This window comes from Schistosoma haematobium, chromosome ZW, assembly GCF_000699445.3.
Source record: "Schistosoma haematobium chromosome ZW, whole genome shotgun sequence".
NCBI lineage: Eukaryota > Metazoa > Platyhelminthes > Trematoda > Strigeidida > Schistosomatidae > Schistosoma > Schistosoma haematobium.
Window position 1 is genome coordinate 44,010,153 of NC_067195.1, and position 15,550 is coordinate 44,025,702.

Genomic DNA, 15,550 nt, shown 5'->3' on the forward strand with positions numbered 1-15,550 from the left:
GTTAGTTCCAAACAACTAACAAATTCTTATCAATACAGTTGCGATCTAATTTTCAAAGATTATTCTTGACAAGTTGTAGCTGTTCTAATTCATTACTTCTTTGTCTCTCTTGGGGTTGTTTTTGTAAAGTCAGTGATATTAATTAATTTGTTTCTTAATTTCAAATTTAGTTCATTCTTATTATTCTAGACTTTTTAAATGCTAAGAATAGCCTTTTTTTATGAAAACTTGTTTTGACAAATATCAACAATGTAAAGATCTGTTTGTGTGTGACTGGTTTTTTTTCTTAAACTTATGTAAAACATTACATTATTGTAATTTGTGAAAATGTTTGTTTCACGAATGATGTCTTTTCACTAGAAAAATCGTTAATGAAGACATACCACGCAAGCAAATAAACATAATGTTTTCTTCGAATATGATATGTGAAACTAGTCAGCTGGAAGCAAAATAATCGGTATATATTAGACACAAAGTAAACATATATTAGATCTGTTAACAGTTTCAGAACGAAATCTATCGGTATTTCACATTGCTCAGTAGAAAACACTAAAAGATATTCGTTAACTTCAGAATTAATAGCTAAGAAAGACGGTTTATTATACTGTACAAAAAGATTAGGTTATTATAAAATCTCAGATATCCACTGTAAAATCTAAGTATAGAATTAATCAAATAAAAAATGGAATCTAGTAATCATGGATCTTTCTGTAGCTAAGAAATCATAATATGATGATTAACAATTTTAATTTCGGTCAATATGTAACTTAGCACTATAGCTGTTCAATTGTTAATAGAAATATTTTGAGGGACAAGTCTATAATTTATGGACAAACTAATCAGATTTAGAACAACAGGTCTTTGAATTTTGGTGAAAATTCACTCATCCATTTGAGTAAATAGCATTTCAGCATTATAGCTTATGTTACCTTGTGGTGAAAAACATAAATAAAATTCCTAACCCTAATATCCAACTGCAAATTTTATTAGTAACTCTCCACACTAATTTATAACCTTAGTAATTGGATGCACATTATCAAGGTCACTCTAGTGTTCCTCACAGGTCGTCCATTATTTCTCGTTCCACCTTTTGAAGAAAAAATATTTCCTTAAAATCATAATGGATACAAAGTCAATAAAACCTGGTGGGAATCCCTGCAGAAAAGTCAAAATCACTAACTATATAGTTCTAAGTTATAAAACCGTCGTAAATAGTTGCAATAAAAATTATCAAACCTGATTAGGCATGATTTCGAAAGGATTTTTCAATAACAGAACCACTTTAAGAAATTTCATTTTATCATGAAATATCACAAATGCATAAGAATGTACGCATAAATTTTGATACACAAATGCATTAGTCTACGCCATATATATACGTGTAAATGCCTTATGAGATAGACCGTACTCAAACTCTATTGAACTGGTTACAAGAGGTACCCACTATTCCAAGGTCATTGTTTATTAAATGCTGGATTAAATTTGTCACCGTTCTTGTTTAGCAATTCAAACCGATAATCTCTTGCTTGATCTAAACATACAATAAAAATGCAATCAACCATTATTACTATTATTATCTATCATTAAGAGAATTTTCAGAAAGATCAGATCTTTTCTACTCCATTGGTTTGTTCTTACATTTTGTTAATAACTAATCAATATAAATTAAAGTTATTGATTCGTTTATTTATAGTGGCCTTGATCAATGTTTTACAGACAGAAATAATCAGTCTATGAAAACAAAACTATATATATATACCCATTCATAACGTTAGATTGAAATTAGATTTATGATGTATTTGACGTCATCTCATCAATTTTAAGGTTAAACTACTATAACAAGGACTAAATACTCTGGATTTCACCTTTGGTAACTGCACATGTACGCATCCCTGTGGAGTCCCACCCTTAGAAGGAATGATATTCCAGTGTTCAAATTTCAGGCTATAAATTACCGAAAATGTTAAGAATAGTGTTTTCTTATCCTTATCTATTCATTATTTCTGGACAGTGATAAAATAGGTTGACAGATAATCCTTTTCTTCTAAAGTCATAATTTACAGTTTGAACTACACTGATGTTACTTCATATAACTTTTAGATAATTATCGACAATATTGTATAACAAGCGTTTATTTAAATAAAAAAAGCTTAAATTCACTTGGTGTTGTTTTATTTATATCTTCACATTGTTATTTAGGACTGCAACTGATCAGTCTCATATTGGCATATGTGCAACTTTATGTAAAATCTGAATTGCCTATTGTTGATCTACAGTCAAATTGTGAACCAATAAGCAATTAACTGAATATACATGACAGGGCAGTAGTTATATTCATTATTGAGAGAAATATAATCATCAACCCGTCAAATGGAAACAATATTTTTCTTTGATTTCTCAAATACTCCTTACTATTACACAAAATACAAAATATTAATATGAATGGAATGAATGAATTATGATTATTATGCTTGACCTAACCAATTCAAGGGCGAATAACACAAAGAGGGAATATATAATCATTGTTAATACCTTTTATTAACAAAATATTTGTTATATATGTATATGACCGATTCGAACTTTTTTGTTTATTTGAAGTTAAATATTAACATTTGGAACAGAATAATTGTGACACATTTTTAGATAAATTACTGAAATATTGTTCTTTTGATTAAGGTTGAAAAATCAATCTCTGTTTTGAAAAAAAAGATCCCTAATGGAACTTCCGAACATTTATTTATAACTTAATTCTTTTGATATAAACTTGTAAATAAAAAAATATTTCACTGGACAAACAAATAATTTCAATATTTTCATTTTGTAATGGAATATTCATACCTCAATTTGTTTAGGGAAGAAATAATGACTAAATAATAGATTCCTCCAAATGAACACTATCCCCCCATCATCACCATATATTTTCAACTATAACACCAAAAAAATGCAACGAACCAGTATCTATTTATATATTCAACAATTCATTAATGAATAAACATCACTTCACAATAAAATAAGCCCTAGGGTATGTTTTTTTGAAATTTTTACTTAATAAACTGAATCTTTGAACATCTTTACCGTTATTTTTGAAAATGAACCTACATGACTAGAAATAGGATTGAAGATCCGTAAGTTGCTCCAGACCCATTCGTTTTATTAGTAATAAATTTGGAGATTTGAGCTTAAATATTTAATAAATTCCCAAAAGATTTAAGATAATCTATTCTCTAGGTAACAGACGCTATCTAAGTCCGGATGTGGTAAAGTCAGCTATTTTGTCAGCTATAACCCATTACAAGATGCTCTCACTCTTGATATAATTGACTGCCTGAGTCCAGTGTAAAACTATACGCTTATTCCACTTTTACTCTAGTCGCCCCTGCCTCATCTCTCTCTCTTCAGAAATGTCCCAGTTACACATTTATCTGTATAGACCCATCCGGTAATAATAGTATCGTGGATGCGCACTGCTGAGGAGTCCCACATTAGGACGAAACGACAGTCCAGTGCTTCCAGGTTTTCCATGGTGGTCTTACTTCACTTGACTCATGATCTCAATTATTGGAATGTATATATGATTAAAGTATGCTCCGTGCAGGATTGTGTTGGTACACGCTGATTGGCTATTTCTTATCCAATCGACGCTAGTGGATGCTTGAAGAAGACTCTAGGATCGTTTCACGTTAAAACTATAAATACATTAACGTTTTTCTTACTTTCATCTACCCTTGTTAGTTGTAATATAATTTCGTTTCTGTTCAACTGTGTTCTGATTTGGGGACGTGTCGAGTGAATTGGTGTTCAAGTCTACCAAGCAATCGGAATAGTTGGGTCGTAATAAGAGAAATTATAACAAGCATGACGAAACAATAGTAAAACATTTTTCCAACTTAATTTCGTATTCAAACTATGATTTTAATTCATTACTTTTTATCCACATACCCTTCACCTTCTATTCACACTTTTGCCAGTTGCCTGGTTACGTTCATCGTACGCCCTGTGTAATTATGATGAAAAAATCTGAAACAGTGCGATTGTTATCACCTAGCCTGACAATAAAAGCCAAGGATTATTAGAAAACGGTTTCATTCTAGCATTTCAGTACCCAACGCTGAGCACAAATTTCCCCGATAGCAACCGAACCAGTGGGCTTCAGATATTTCATGCTATTTAAAGGCACTATAACTATGAAGACCGAAATTTATTTTCAATCGATAGAAGTACTCCATTTTTTGAAACCTCAAATCACTTTTGAATTCAGCTGCCGGATTTGTAGTTGTATTGATGATGTGTACTGTAAAGTTTTTACAATAACAGAAAATAAGTAGTATTTTTCATCAGTTTAAATCGATATACTATTTAATCGTACCTTACAGACTGACTTATAATTCGTAATATTCTCAGTTCGTTGTCCGTTGTCCTCAATGATCTTTATCTCATTTATGAATTGGTTAAATACTATCAATATTCATGGTCTTTCACTCGAAATTTTAGGATTTCCTTAGATGTTTACTAATAAACAGATGTGATTACGGTACAAGAGTAATGTGATCTCTATGAGTCCTTGTGTTCGATAGCTTTGCAGTGTCTCATTTAAGTAAATGTTTTTTCTACATTTGTATAGTGAAAGTCAGTCAGTGATATAAATAATCATCTGACTATAAAACATCTCAAAATACATCACCTCAACTGATTAAAATATTTTGCTCTTGTCAGGATAATGAAGGGACTAAAAGTTTGTTAATTATTTCATATATTTTTGTAGTGTTTGTTTTAGGTAAAATAGTTCATTTATCAGTTCAGTATTTTAGCTATAGGCATATGAAACTGTAGTGTTAAAAGGTTTTAATATTTGAACAGAAAAAGATTATGCATACAATAGGATAATATTTGTACAGATCAACTATTTGATCGTTCGGTAATGTATTTGTTGTTTTAAAGGTTTTCAATAATCTATAATACCATGCTACCTATGGTACAGTTAATACTTACAGTTAGTTATATGAATCCTCACTTTTTATTACCAATTAAACACTAACCACTTATTCATTTTATGTCCACTTTTAAACTTATTTTAATTTTTTTTTTAATATTTTAATTACAATTAAATTACTATCCTGTTTTCTTTTTCTTTTCTTTAATTTTTGTACCAATAGTTGGTGAATGAGCAATTATTCCTCTACTATCCAAGTGTTATCCAATTTTATACCTAAATTGGAAAAAACTTTATAATTTACTTCTGTAAGTTCGTTTCTTTTTTTATTATCAATATCGAAAGGGAAAAAATTTTATTGAATTCTCTCTAATTTTTTCTATAGCTCATAATCAACTTATACATGAGAGGTATGTAAAAATTGACAGAAATAATTGTAAGATTTCACTTCTTAGGAAAAACATTTTCTAATCAAAAGAATAAAAAAAAGAAAATGAACGTAGAAACGCTTTTGCTTTTTTTTATTTTTTCACACTGATAGACTTTTAAAAAAAATTATTTTCATAATTTTAACCATATAATTTTAGTGGTTGAGACCATGAGTCATTTGAAGTTGGACCACCATGAAAAACCTGGAAGCACTGGACGGCCGTTTCGTTCTATTGCGGGACTCCTCAGCAGTGAGCATCCATGATCACGCCCCACGAGATTCGAACCCAGGACCTAACAGTCTCGCGCGCGAGCGCTTAACCATTAGACCACTGAGTTGGCCGGCATCAAACGGTGTTACTGTTGGTATGAATCATCATACGCTCTCTAGTAACTAGCTCCAAGAGGTATTTCCTGGAGTTCGAGTGAGAAGCAGTGACCAGTGGAGTTCAACCGGATCTGTTGTGAGATATTAACTCACTGATGACAATGGAGGATTTGTCGCTCAATTTTGTGGATTGGTTGAAGTTAGACATTAACATCATTGGATGTAGGCCGGCTCAGTGGTCTGGTGGTTAAGCGCTCGCGCGCAAGACTGTTAAGTCCTGGGTTCAAATCCCGCGCGATGGGGTCGTGGATGCGCACTGCTGAGGAGTCCCACAATAGGACAAAACGACCGTCCAGTGTTCCCACGTTTTCCATGGTGGTCTAACTTCAATTGACTCATGATTTCAACTATTGAACTTACTATAATATCCACAAAACCCCTCTGATGTATAATCCATTTTGTAAAGAGAAAAAATATGTCAGACAAAACTAAAACTGTACTAAACAATATTCACAGAATCGAATAACTCTTTTAATAATTAAAATTTTAAGCAATTTTGTTAATATTAAAAAGATTAGATAATAAAATTGTTTCATTGGTAAACATAACTGATTCATTGTTAAGGCAATAAATAATATTCATCTATTCATTAACAATAATTCAATGAACTTGTATATTTTATACATTAGAAACCTTTTTGGAAAGATAAAACCTTTTTATTCGTTCTTGATATAAATCTATTTTGTGATTGAATATGTCTGAAATCTCATGAATTTCGGATATTGAAATTGAAATAAAAACTTGAAGTATACTCATGGTAATCCATGTCTAACTAATTTGTTTTGCATAAACAATCTTCTATAAATACAATAGTTCTATTATGTAGATGTCTTTATTTATTTTAAAATATCTAAGTACAGGTTATAATACGCATTAAATGGATAGTATCATAAATCTACATACATTTCTCCTTAATATAAGGTTGATTGATTTGATTTAGGTTTAGTCAGTTATTGTATTCCATCCCTACGTTTTACTCTTTTAACTATATATCTCTGTAACGTACCTATGTATTTTGAGAGAGAATTACTTTCATATCACCAATCACAATACATACCAGATGTGTCCATTGAAAATGCAAAAATTACATGTTTAGCAAAAATATGTTTTACACAATAAAGGCATTCATTTTTCCAATTTAATTAAATTCATTTTGATTATAGCCAATAGTGACCTATTCAAAAGGTCCTATGGAAATATTTAAATAAGATTAATTATGCATACTTAATGATAAAAATCCTAATTAAAGAATAGTATTTACAGAATAGCGTACAAACCGATTTGGCATAGATGAACAACATAGTTTTCCAATCCAAATTGTAAATATGTATATGCATCATTCACACTGAATATGAATACAGCCTCAAGATTACTGAATGTTAAACTCGATTTCAATAATTTATACATATTATATCAATTGGTACTGATCAGTTATGAACTCATTAAGTAACCTAAATTTTCAAATATTTTTCATTCATTTGATCATTAAGTATGTCAGAAGTATACCCTTAGGGATAAAAACAAAAATTCAATTATACAGATATAAATTTCTCATCCAACTCGTTATTAAGATCGTAATAAACTACAACATATTATGTGATTATGAAAAATAAGTAAATAATTGAATTATTCACATATAACTTGGAATAATATATTTTGGCTGTATTTAAAATGCTTTAATACAAAAATATTATTCGTTGAACAGGTTCGGTGATGACCTAGAGTTTCAACTTTCAATTCGGAGTTTTATTTATATCTGTAATACAGTATATAATTTTGTTCGTTATATTTCTTTCCTTCTGACATTTCCTTTAATTAACTTTTTACTTTTAATTCAGTTCATCGATAAATCAATGTGTACAAATGGAGGTTTTAAGGATTCTAAAGTCATGGAAACTTCTTCTAAGGATACACATTTATGAATAAAAACCGTTGAACAATATTTATATTGGATCCAAATTACTAGCAGTTAACAAATTTCGGAAAAAAACCTAATTATATTATATTTTCATAATCTGTATAGTTTATTTATATACTTAAAAGTCATTAGCTTGTACAATAATGTGAATTTCTTGTTCATTTTTGTACTTTTGGCTATCTGGACTCAGTAATTAAACTGATAACGCGATGGTGTTTGAAGCGAACGATACAGGGATGCAGGCACATCTGACTGACGAGTTCCAAGTAGGACAAAACGCACGTCCTGGATTCCACTGATAGCCATCGTTTCTCTCTGTTTGTAATACTTGTGACTTAAGGTAACATCGAGGCCATCTACACAAGATGCATATATGACAATAAGAGACCGATCAATTGCAATCTTAAACATTGATGGAAAGATTCAAGCAATCAATGCACAAAGGAATTAGATGTAGAGAACTGTTTTGACCGTAGAACTCGGGTTTTAAATTATGTATGCCAAAAGCTTTTGCAATACAAAGCACATTATGGAGAATAGAAGAAAATGATCCACGCCGTTTTTGCCTAAATTGTTTAAGAAGATTCTCTCATTTGATAAACGTCCGCAATGTACAATCTAAGTACTTAACTTCATAATGACAAATAAATTGGTATCAATCCTGGCAGCATCTCCATTAACCGACGGCCTACAATTGGTAGACCATGGTAAGCCGTACTAGTATTCTCCACTTTAAAATCTTTATGAATCGACCGTCGCAAAAGGTTTCCAGCATATTCCTAGTAATATCTGCGTTAAACTTATGATTTGTACACAGTATTTTATTCAAGAACGTAGATTTATTCTATGAGGACTGTTTTACCTTTAAATTTCTGTCAATAAATTTAACTGAATATCCATTTTCTAGGAAGATGAACTTCAGGATGAATAACCTGTTCTTTAAGCAGCTTGATAAACAAATTGAACGATCAGGTTATCTATACAGATCGCTTCACGTTTCGTATTTTTTAATCCCTGGGATGAGGATGTGAAAGTCAATTTAAAACGAGATATATACAAGATATACATATATTTAAGATACTACGACTTTCACGTTTTACCTGCTGATATTAAATTCATATGATCTTATAGTAGAAAGTTTACGAATGGGATCATAGGCACATTTCTAAATTGTAAGAGAATTACTCCTAATTTGTTAAAATAAACATTAAAAAATCTGAAGTTTACCGCAAAACCAGTGATTCTGAAGTATGTTCTTCATACTTGAGTTCATTCAAAAATTAAATGAACAAGATGCCTTGAAGTAATATGAACTAAAAACACATTTATTAAATTCAACTCAGAAGTTTACTAAATTTTTATAGTTTTAACAATGGTTCACTGTTTAAAGATAGAAATTTAAAGATGTATAATACTCGAGACAGTTTTTTTAGTAGAATCAGTACTTATGAATAATGCAAACCGTACTGTAACATGAGCATGAAAACTTTAAGCCACTGAACAGAAATTCATTGGTTTACATTTCCCAACTTTAGTCAGCTGGAAGTATTACTAGTAAAAACTTTTATGTCAGACAGAAAGAGAACTGCTTATTGTAACTTAATACAATAAATCATAAGAACTGGTTTTATCCTATCATAATAAGCATCGTTAAAATGATGATTATTTTCAGTTAAACTATTCTATCTGTTAAACATCAATTCAAAAATGAGTACGTAATAATGAAGAATCCTTTACTGGGATGAAATGGATATCCAGACCTTTGTTATGTGTAATTGTCTTCATAATGGACACGAATTCCTGCTTAAACAATCTACATAAAAGGTCTCAGATGTGTGTTTTAAGACATCTGAACAAATATGGTTGCAGAAATTAACCAATTTTCTAAAAGTTAAAATAACAAGCTAATTAGTTGTCGATAAATACTACGTTATACTAAACGTTTTGTTTCCGACCAAATTTACTAAGAACTAATTTACTTAGATTAACATTAGAAACTTTAACATGTTCACCCATGAACCTCCGTGATATTTAAAATATAAATTAAGATTATTCAGTGTGTAGACCATTTTTATCAAGGGCACGTTTTTGTATTTGGACTTGAGCCATTACTTCCTATACGAGCGTGTAATCCCTAACGATAATAATAGGCAATTCGAATCAAAAGTGAGTAGACGTCTCACAACACTCAGCAACAGACAATTCCTAGCACATTTTAATTATTGACTAAAATTTAATCATATTAATTCGATACATCTAAAAATCTTGGAAAATCACCTCTTCTAAAATCTGACTGCAGAAAAGAGCAGCAAACAATGCAAACTGACATCAAGATGATTACTTGAATTCTATGTCTTTCCTTAACTTATTGGTACACCAAATCTATAAGAATTCATTAGTAAATTGATAAAAAATTGAATTACACTGTTTTACAAGCTGTTTGTCGTTTATTTATTGGTGGCAATTAAAAAAATACTGACAAGATATGCTAGATGGATATTGTAAACACATTCAATCTGATCACTAAGAAGTAATAAATACATCAGAATAGTGGATGGTGTTTAAAAATTCCCATTGTTTATTGTCATCGATTAGCCATCATCTACGCTGATAACAGAAATGAACAACACAAATAGCTGTTCTTTGCCTGTGTTTTCGATTTAGTCTGATCATCAAAATGTCTTTTGTCGTCTTTAAATTCTTACAAAATACTTATTCGTAGAATGTGATTAGCACTAATTAACAAACAAACGTAATGTTAGTTTGCACCCAGTAATCAATGAACTTTAAATGTCTCAGACCAACATGAAGCAAGTTGCTACCGAAATACCTCAATATTAGTGTCATTGAGTGTGATTCAGTCAGACATTTAGAGACATTGATTTTGTCAAGATAGTAGACATGTTTTGCTGGTGGACGTCAATCAGCCGAAAGCCTAGATGTTACTGCCTTTTCTAATTTCCTGAAACCATCTATTATCCTAGGAAAAATTCCCTCTCATTCCGCGACATAACATTGTCTTTGTCAACATTTCAGAATTGTCACTGAAGATATTTCATAGGATCGCCTTTGAAAAACCTAGTTTTAAACAAGCGTTTTAAAAACTGACAACTCATGTCTTAAATTCCAGATCTAATCATAATATAAAATTTCGATGCAACTAGGATTATTAGCTAGCTTGTAGCTGAGAAATGTAACAATATATAGCTATATCCTCACATTTTCCGAAATCACTTTTTTACATTAGTAAAGAAAACTAACTACGGAAAGGTATTTAATTTATGTTGTTGTAAATAACCCATTTTTTCTAACCAGTAAAATTGTCACTTCGTCTATTTTTAATCGGCTTTCATCAGTAATTGGATTATTGTCAGTATTCGTCGGCCAAACAAGTTTCGCTTTTGTTCTGACAACTGATCAAGCTGACTTAAACGTATTTATACTTTATTTTGATGAAACTTAAGTATTTTGTAGATAAATTTCCGTCAAAGATTGGCATCAACAGACGTACTATTAAAAATCATAGAGCACTGGATAACTATGTCTTCATACTTTGGAATTTAAAACTGTTGCTCATTCACAAAACTAAGAAATATGAAAAAGGTTTACCTTCAGTTTCTTAATAATGTTTATCTCTGATTATTAGGTTTGACCATGGTATGTATCATTTCATCACTAAAGGTATTTTTCACGTTTTATTAGTTTTCAGATTTTATATCGATGCATTACTTTACTTAAGGTGAATCTGAATTTCGCTCAAACACTTATGTGGTAGTTTTGTATCCAGTTAAATAATGACTTCTTTTGTACAGAATAAAATTTTACTAGAAAAAACAATTATGGATTTCGATTGTTTATTCAATAAGTAATATGCTACTTAAATCATAAAGAATTGCAGTTATAATGATTTGAAATAAAACATCATCATCATCCTAAAACTTTCTGTTATAATGGAAGAAAAAAACGAGGAAAAATCTAGCAATCGTAACGAAGACAAATGTATGTACTACCATGTGTATATTTTGAAAAGCTTACAGAAACACATTTTATGGTTGTATTGATTTGTAAAAATGATAATCAATTTATTTCATTGCTAATTATGGATCAAAAGCGTTAGTGAACTGTGTCACTATAATTATTAAAATTGTCATAAGTACCATTTTAGTGTCGGTTGCTATGTTATGCCCATTTAGGTTAATCTAGTTTTTAGACTGGCCAAACCTTGACTATTTTTATATGAGTGTATGTGTGTGCAAACCTCATCTTACTCATCACATGTCTATAACTTATTTTTGTCTGACTATAAATATTGATTCACGCTTGGTTAAATTGAATTGACTTACTCCCCTTCCCCATTACGCGTCATTTTGTCTTGCTTCACTTTACGATCAACGATTACATAAAATATACATATTCAAAATCTATTCTCATATTTGACTTATTTAATTCCATTTTTCACTAACGCGAGTTAAATCGACGATTATGTACGAGGATTGGCAGTATGTATATTTTGATAACAAGCAGTATACAATCAAATTGGAGTCAGATTTAGAGCCAATAACTTGGTGAGCCCGTCGACAACATTATCGTCCGATCGATTTGGCGTCAAAATAATGGGCCACTAAACCATCAATGACACTATTTATTCTGATTTCCTTTTACAATTATTTATACAGTGATCACAGAATCTAATACCATGTGTACATTATTATCCAAGTAAAACGAAGACTTTGAATGACTTACATATACATTTTCTAGCTATGAATGACAGCTAAATTATATTTCAATATTTCACAATTTAAGCGCAAAATATTTTATAGGATTTACATTATTATGTGCATATAAAAGTGAAGTTTAGTGGTATATCATGGCTGTAATAAACTGTAAACAGCCTCTAGACGTTGCCCTTAACAGTTGGTTTGTCGAGATAGGTTTATTAAGCGACTCAACGAAATATGTAAACATGTACATTTAAATACTCCATGCATACATCAGTGCGACAAACGTCAGTAAAAAGAAAGAAAGAGAAGATCAAACTTGTTAATAACACAATGATTTAATACTAATTTCTCTAGGATTCGGTCATATGAAGTCAGAAATGAAAATTAAACAAAAATGTATACTATTCAACAAAACATAAATGTAGTCTGGTATTAATTCCACAGGTATAATAGATTGAAAAGTATCTATCTGTAATGTTCCAAAATGATCATGATCGCTACACACTTTAACTAAACATTGGCAAACGGAATTGATAATCAAACACTAAAGTTATTCTGTAACTTGATGTGGTAATTCAAATACATAAACGATGTTTCTGAAAAAATATCACTAAGATTCAAAAGTTCTAACCTACTTTTCAACATTAAGATACTAAATATTTCATTTATTCAATACATCTATAGATTCATTATTCATCTATTTATATTTTCTTATGAAATGTTGAAATGGTGTTATCAAAATTAGTCAACAAATGTTCTTCTTTAAATAGGTAGTCAAAGCAGATCAGTCAAGCATGCTAATAGTTTTTTGTAAACCCCGACAACATATTAACAACTGATGATGATTATAATGCATCAAGTACTAGCCTTTTTTTCTGCTTAACGGTCATATATTATGAAACACTTCAACTAGACGGAAAAACAGTTGTCCAACTGTTATATATATATGTATATATCAAAGAATACATTAGCGTCTTATTTTAAAATTAATACGGAACTATTGAATATTAAATGAGACAATTGATGAAGATGGATTTTGTTTTACTACTTTAAATTAATAAAAGAGGTCATATAACTGAAAACCGTATATTCTGAGAAGTTGGGAAAGATTTGAAGCTCAAATGAATGATTTGCTGTTGGTGAGTTCTTTAAGCATGATGGTTTTAATGCGAAATTTCCATTTTCGTTCCAAACATCACCAGTGGTTGCTTCACGTAAAAGTGAGCGTTTCATTTATTTCATGAGCTTAAAATCAGCTTGTCTTACTGATCTTTATTGTAATTGATTATCCTCGTAAGTCCCACTGTCTTCATCTATCTCTACGTTCAAGTTGACTGTTTCGTTCCGCTAACCTGTGACTAGGTTGTTGCCTCATCTACCCCAAATGACTTTGTATATTGGCTAAAAATGGACGTGTCTACTGATTAGTGATTGACCTAAATCTCCTTCTTTCAATAATTCTCTGACACTTAAAATTTTCATTATCTAAAATTTTGACTGATGATGTAGTTCGGAACGAAAATGGATATTTCGCATTTAAAGCATTTGGCTTAGAGAACTCAACAACACTGAAATACGGGTGGTCTTTTATTCGATCAACTGAACAGAGATAATTATTCATTCGGTAGACAATATTTAAATGTTTAGAGGGCACCTAATCTTCAATATTCAGCAAAGTTTAATACAAAAAGTGAGTTTTTCAACTAAGAAAATTCATAAGCAAGAAATTGAGCAAAAACGTAGTCCTTTCCAAATAACTTCCAAAAATGGCTTCGGATAAATTTACAGATTTTAAGATTATAGATAAAATCCATATTAATCAAATGACTGAGCATCCCTTAATGGTATAAAGCTACTTTTTAAGTTATCTATGTAAGAATAAGTAAGTTACTGGGATTTATAAAAAATAATGACTATACAGCTATTTTGACAGAACTGATTACGTAAGCATAAAATAAGAAATGGGAAACGTCAGGATAGCGTTATAGTAATTATTTATTCGGGCAGATAACTCTGTCAAACAAATGTAAACCTAACGATTACTTTATTCTCTTGTTAATATATGTCATTTAAATGCATAAAGATGTATTACTAAGTAATTAAAAGATTAAGAGTTAAAACGAAGCATAAGCTGAAGAAACTAAGATCTTTAAAAATCATTTTCAAATTCATTTGATGTCCAGCCTCATCAAAAGGGGCTTCACTTAATTTTCTTATTCCTGTCTTCTTTTTTTTGATAAATCATAAAAAACTATATCTACAAACAATACAAAAAACTTCAATCATATTTCAGATATAAAATTGGCTCCACATGAATAATTAAGGTAGTAAATAGATATGTTCAAGAATATAACTACCATGCAATTTTGACATGATAACCAGAAGACATAAAAATACGTAAGCTAAGGAATAAAAAGTGCTATTACATACTCTTTACACAGCTGAAAACATATTCCAATGATCTATTTATATTATTCAAAGTAAAGTGTTCATTAGTTTAAGATAACTTATCTGTCTTAAATATAAACAATATTAAACTTCTAACCAAACTTTGAATTCTACAATGTACACAATATGGTATAAAGGTGATTAAACATTTCTTCCCTAATTCCCTAAATCAATAGAAATATCTAAGTAGTGATCTTTGAATTCCCAATGATTTTTTTAATACAATTTAAACAATATTTAAAATCTAGAATTTTTCATGATAAATAATTAAAATATTCATTAATTTACATTTAACTAACCTCAATGATTGTTTGTTTATTTGTTTTAATAAGAATTTTAACCCAGAATAATTTCAGTTTTACATCTTGATTTTTTATAAATCCGCTTAATTAATTTATTTATATAAGTAGTTGATCGCTAAAAATCACATTATAAATGCAAAACAATGTAAATGTGATTAAGGCGTGTATTTTTTTTTGTCTTCTTCAAATTTATTTAGTGAAATTATTTACAATCTAATAGAATCATATTACGAAGTGTCTTAAATATGATTGGTTGACTAGATTAACCAATAGAATCTTTTTCTAAAAAAATTAAAAATACAAAACCGGATAGAATTATTATTGAACTGAGTAATTTTTTTCTTAATGTGTTATGATAACACGGAAATTATCTTCAATTACTTGTTATTCAAGCATTTAGTTAAGTTGAAAGTC

General features: G+C 30.0%; 1 protein-coding gene across 1 annotated transcript in view; it reads right to left on the reverse strand.

The window, feature by feature from the left end:
• The window catches only part of GRIN2B (Glutamate receptor ionotropic, NMDA 2B), a 73,502-nt gene extending 58,260 nt beyond the window's left edge, over window positions 1–15,242 (reverse strand). The window contains exon 1 of the mRNA XM_051211496.1: window positions 15,134–15,242. The gene's annotated coding sequence lies outside the window, so the exon portion shown is untranslated. The remainder of the gene's footprint in view (window positions 1–15,133) is intronic.
• Between the last annotated feature and the right edge of the window lie 308 nt (window positions 15,243–15,550).